The sequence below is a fragment of the Formica exsecta genome, unplaced genomic scaffold (genome assembly GCF_003651465.1).
Source record: "Formica exsecta isolate Colony F162 unplaced genomic scaffold, ASM365146v1 scaffold614, whole genome shotgun sequence".
Classification (NCBI taxonomy): domain Eukaryota; kingdom Metazoa; phylum Arthropoda; class Insecta; order Hymenoptera; family Formicidae; genus Formica; species Formica exsecta.
In genome coordinates, this window is record NW_021853375.1 from 1,000,214 (window position 1) to 1,006,155 (window position 5,942).

Here is a 5,942-nt window from a genome sequence, read left to right on the forward strand (position 1 = left end):
ATTATAATTTTATATCTTATTATTTTAAATATTTCTGTATAAAATTTATTTTATATGCATTATATTATAGTGATAAGAAAAATGAATTATCACAAGGATAAATAATTAATTTCATAACTTTAGCAAATAATAAATTAAATAAGTTATAAATTACTCACCTTATGTTGCTCCGCCGACGCCTGATGTCATCCTGGACTTCCTCCTTCTCGCTTGTTGATCCCTTGTTGCTCATTGGCGGCACTCACACTCACTCGCGAAAACACGATTAATTATACTCGTGCATAGATTAATTAGCAGAATACGATTATTCCGCGGCACTTTACATGGCAATCCCGATGTTATCGCATGCAATGTGCACTTTATTATATTACGACAAGAGAACAATGCGAAAATGATCCATGCTCGAAAATCACGCGATTAAGTTTACACTGTATTCGTCACGACAATGTGATATTTATACATTGGCATTTTTGAGCAATTTTATTCTTTTGCGTTTTAATATAAGAGTATATATTATAACTAAAAATATTTATATCTTATAATATTTGAAAGTATAAATTTGTCGACTGTTTGCACGATAAATTTTGCATAAATATTGCAAAATATGATGTTTAACAAATTATAACGATGTTACAAATACCGACTTTATGTGATACGTAGTTAGTAAATATTAGAATATACGGGATTAATTTCTTATTAAACGCATTACAATGTTACTCGATTCAGAATCGATCCGTACTAAATCCACAACGTTCTATTAGTGACCGAGAAACTCGAAAATGACATTGATTTTACCATGATACTGCGCGATACTAGTCGAGTTAGTGACTAGTTTAGTCAGAAAATACATAATTGAGATTCAAATGTTGCGAGCAAAGTACATTTCCAATATACAAATCCCGAGAAATACATATATTGTTAACAATCAGTCGATATGACTATTATGATTTTTCGTTACTTTGTATCGAATAGCTGCCGTATTCTTATACGTGATTTATCGAGAGTTTATCAATTTTATGATCTAATAATTGCTAATTATAATATTCATAGAAAATTATCATGTTTTACGTTTCAACACATGGATCGCCCCATGTCGCTACCTTCCCGTTCGAATTGCGCTGTGAATGACACAAGGTCGTGGCAGTGGCATGTCAACTACAACGCGCTATATATAAAGTCATGCGCCAAATATATCCTCATTTCTCGTCACTACGAAATATTTAACATATTACAAAATAAAATAGGAAATATTCTTGTTTCTTGACTCTCAATTTAATTGTTAACATTTGATGTATCACGTCTTTTTTATCTCTCGATCTTGCGATTCGTATGTATTACTGTGTATTCTCAATTCGAAAATGGTTAATTATTCGCATTTAAGTTGGTGAAAAATTTAAAGCACGAAGCGAAATGTACTTAAGTTTTAAAGGCATTTAAAGAAATAATTATTATATGAAATAAATATCACAATAAAACAATAATTTATTATTAAAATTAATTAGAATTTTTCTAATTCTTTAAATTATTTTTTATATAAAAATTATATTATTGTTTTTATCATATTTTATAAAAGCTTACATTTAACAAAGATTTTTTTTCGATAATTATGCAATCTTTTATTAAATATTTGTTTGAAAATGTAAATAAAAAATTTATTTTTGTGCAATAAATTTTTAAAATATTAATTATTTTGGACACTATATACATAATTTGGAAATATTTGTATTTTACAGATCACAACGTTGTATACTACAACTCCGCTGTTGCACCTCGTACCGGTGAGTGCTAAATTAATTTTTATTTTAGATTCGGAGTGTAATAGAATTTAAAGAAAATTATATATATTTGTAACTCTCGTAAAGGCAAGCCGGTATAGATGCACGATCCTTGTTTTTTCTACGCATGAATTTACTGCGCGTAAACTTGTTTCGTTTTTTGGTTATTAAGCGGGTTGAGCCAAAAACTTTTTGTAATATTAGCAACAATGCTTTAGAAGTAACGGGATATCAATGGCATTATCTCTGTTAATCATATTTTTTAACCTATTGAATCTGTCTGCCAGACAATCGTATATTTGAATGCTATTATGCGTTGATGCGGTATAATAAATTATTTCATATTTATTTTTAATATGTGATAAAACATTAAATGCATATTAATATAATAAATATAATTACACATTCATCTAGCTTCCATAGAATGGAAATCGATATCCTTCACGGAAAATTGTTGAGTATTAAATTAAAAAATTTTTTTACGTGAAAGTTACATTGGCAATCTGATGTCGTTAATGGAACAGTATTAAATGCTGCATCCCCGCGTGTAATGCATTTAAATATAGTCATACACATACATATAACGAGTAAATGCAGCTGAATCTTTTGCATAACGGGCGACATATTACAATCTTTAGGAGCATCTGACTGGCGAGATAAATTGAAATTTATCGCTCGAAATGAGGAAATTTTCTGAAAGGGAGAAACGAGAGCAGGTTCGCGTACGGGAAGCCTTTCACGCGTTATGTAGAAGATACGTGCATACACGCAAAGGAAGGGAGAGAATGCTGCTGCAACTTTCTTGCGTGCGTCTTGAAAGATATGTATTGCGCGCGACTGCGTTTTATAAAAGTCATGGACGCGATATGCGTGACGGCCGGCGGCGCGTTTCAATAATTTTCTCAAGAGCATAAATTTCCGCGCACGAAAGCTTTATTCGGACGCCGGCGACCCGCTCCACCTTCTTTCAATTTTATTATCTTCCGTTAGTTTCGATGCCGACGAAACATGCGATGTGACGCGTTCTCAGACTTCTATTGAGTCCTTTTTAGAGAGTGCTAAATGACTAAAAATAAATTCACTCATTTTTCTACTTATTTATGATATTATTATTTATTATTTTTTCTACTTATTTATTATATTATTCATTCATTATATTATTAATTCTTTTAAGGGGGGAAACCAGTGTAACGACTAAAAAAAGAGGCTATTTTTAAGGATTTTTTTTCTGGTAAATAATTGTTTTTTTTCCAAATCGCGTTATTAACATCACAAAGTACATAATTTGAACTACCTTTTGTGAAATTTTCGTTAAAAAATATTAAAAAGGCATTTAAAGAAATAATTATTATATGAAATAAATATCACAATAAAACAATAATTTATTATTCCCATCCTTTGTCATACTTTAATTTTTTTTTTTTAAACGAATATATGGCGAGGAAAATATCTGCTTTGATAAATAATTGTTGTAATTATTTTCTACGAGAGAGAAAGAGAGAGAGAATTAGAGATTATCAGCATACGCGATTAATTAATTCGCGCGATTGACAAAGTCAACGTATATCGAAGCGGCAGTTAAAGCAGATATCTTTCGCGATATATTCGTTTGCAGAAATAAAAGTGACACGGAATATGAATTAAATATTATTGTTTTATTGCTACATTTACGGGCGTTAATTATTTCTTTAAGTATGCTTGAAATCAAATATATTTTGTCTCGAATTCTTTGTCGATTTAGTTAAAATTTATTACTTATAAACTTATATATTAATTATTATATTGAGAACGCGTTGTAGTACAAGAATCGCAGGATTGAATGGTTAAAGTAACGTAAGCCGTGAGATACACATCGATCAATTATTAATAATCAAACAATTTGAAAATCAAGAAGTAAATTTTTATACATTTATTTCTCGTATTATGTTATACATTCCGTGAGGTAACGGGGAGGGGATGATAACACGTTGTTCGGCGCTTGTGGCACGTAGCACGCTGTTTACATACCGCGTGACCTTGCTATCATTCACGCGGCGAGACTCGAGCAAGACAGTCGTAATGTGTGAGCCGCTCCGTGCGTATCGTCGTATTACTCTCAAAACGCGATCCTTCTCTAGAATTATAACAATTAACGATTATCAGTCTACGTAATCGATAAATTCTCGTTATATACGTAGAGCATCACAGCTATTCGATTCAAGTAACGTAAAGACTGTTGTTAATAATAGGTATTTCGAAGGCTTTATTTGAAATGTATATGCTCGCAATATGGAATCTTGATCATATGTATATTTGCGTGATAGTTTATCGCGTCTTTATTAGTCGAGTCATTAACTCGACTTACGTAATATTACTCAATATTAGAGTGAAGTTTTTTGGTTACAAAATATCACGAGTAGTTCGGACCGAAATCGAATAAGAAAGTTTTTAACGCCTACTAATCGTATATTACATAAATTTTTGGTATTAATACATTGTTGGATCTCGCGTAAAACGCGTATTTCGTGAGATTTAGTCGACTCAAATCTATTGTGCATTCAGTTGGATATTTATTTTTTATTGTAATTTACATATCTCTATTTATTTATATGTTATAACGCAAAATAATGCTCATAAATGCAAATAAATTGCTTTAAAATGCGAACGATATATTTTTCGAAGCAACATTGCCGCGACGAATAGCATGTGATTTTGACTAATTTTAGACTGTCGAATAAATCATAATTTTCACATTGTTCTTCAATCGCGATATAAGAAAATGCGCGTCGCATGTCAACGATTAATGAGGAGTGCCTTATAAAGTATTTCGCAATCATCTTATTTTGTTGATTAGTGTGCATGCGATTGTAATAATCGTGTTTTCGTGAGTGAGTGTCAGTGCCATCAGTAAGCAATAAAGGATCATGAAGAGAGAAGGAGGCCCAGGGTGGCATCAGGCAACAGCGGAGCAACTGTGAGGTGAGTAAAAATTTATATATTATTTAATTTATTTATTAAACTAATTTGTTAGTTGTGAAATTAGATGGCTTGATTATCTTTGCGACAAGGATTTATTTTTTTCATTACTTTATATTGATATAAGATAGATTTTCGAAATATATGATAAAATATTTATGATAATTTATATATATATATAATATTTTAACTTAAAAAAAAACGGGCGCACGCGTAGCGGGGCAACGAAAGCTCCAAAACAAAAAGAACAAGGATTCTCTTAAAATATAAAATAATAGCTTCAGTTGCACGTATGGAATTTTCGATTGAATAATTTCTTTTTTTTGTAATGTTAAAAACCAGAGGTCAATGTCTCACCGATTTAGGAATTTTTTTCTTCAAAAGTCCGCCATTTTGTAACAAATCTTTTTTTTTTTTTTAAATCCATACGTGTAACTGAAGCTATTGTCTTATATTTTAAGAAAATCCTTGTTTTTTTTGTTTTGGAGTTTTTGTTGGCCCGCTACGCGCGCGCTCGTTTTTTTTTTTTGGGCGGCCCAAACTATTGGCTATTGTAGATATAAATATTAATATTTTTTAACAAAAATTTCACAAAAGGTAGTTCAAATTATGTACTTTGTGATGTTAATAATACGATTTAAAAAAAAAACAATTATTTACTAGAAAAAAAATCCTTAAAAGTAGTCTTTTTTTCAGCCGTTACACTGGTGGTTTCCCCCCTTAAATCAAGATTTCTCGTCAACGGTCATCCGGAACAAATATCTTTCTCTTCTTTCGTTTTTCTAACAAGTCCACACGATTCCTTGAAAGTTATAATGCGTCATGAAAACTTTGTTTCTCATTGATTTCCGCAAGGAACTGACTCGCCGGTATCTCTCCGGCTGCGTCATAACGCGCGAGTTCCGACAAACAGTGCCTGTCTTCGATCGTCCGTTCATTGTAAAACTTTGCACAAAACAATCATTAGGTGCCCCATATTTCTCACTTGCCATTATGAAATCCGTGTCAAATCAAATACTCTCTATAAATCCTCTTAGTAGAAATGATCTTGGGATTATTGGAATTTTATTCCTACAGTTAAGTTATCATTTTTAAGGATAAAAATTAAAAAATTCAAGGTTTTCGAAACTTAAAAACTTCAAAATCTCTCAGAATCTGAAAATGCACGACTTTCAGAATTATTTAAATTATTTAATATTTATATATAATTCT

At 31.1% G+C, this 5,942-nt stretch overlaps 1 protein-coding gene across 6 annotated transcripts in view; it reads left to right on the forward strand.

Moving 5' to 3' along the window:
- The window catches only part of LOC115242668 (cysteine-rich motor neuron 1 protein-like), a 241,393-nt gene that overhangs the window by 53,368 nt on the left and 182,083 nt on the right, over positions 1–5,942 (forward strand). The window contains exon 1 of one of the 6 annotated variants that reach the window (XM_029819133.1): positions 1,760–1,778. The exons of 4 other annotated variants lie outside the window; for them this stretch is intronic. The gene's annotated coding sequence lies outside the window, so the exon portion shown is untranslated. Of the gene's footprint in view, positions 1–1,759; positions 1,779–5,942 lie in introns of those variants that run through there. One more of the 6 variants, XM_029819137.1, reaches the window with a different exon arrangement.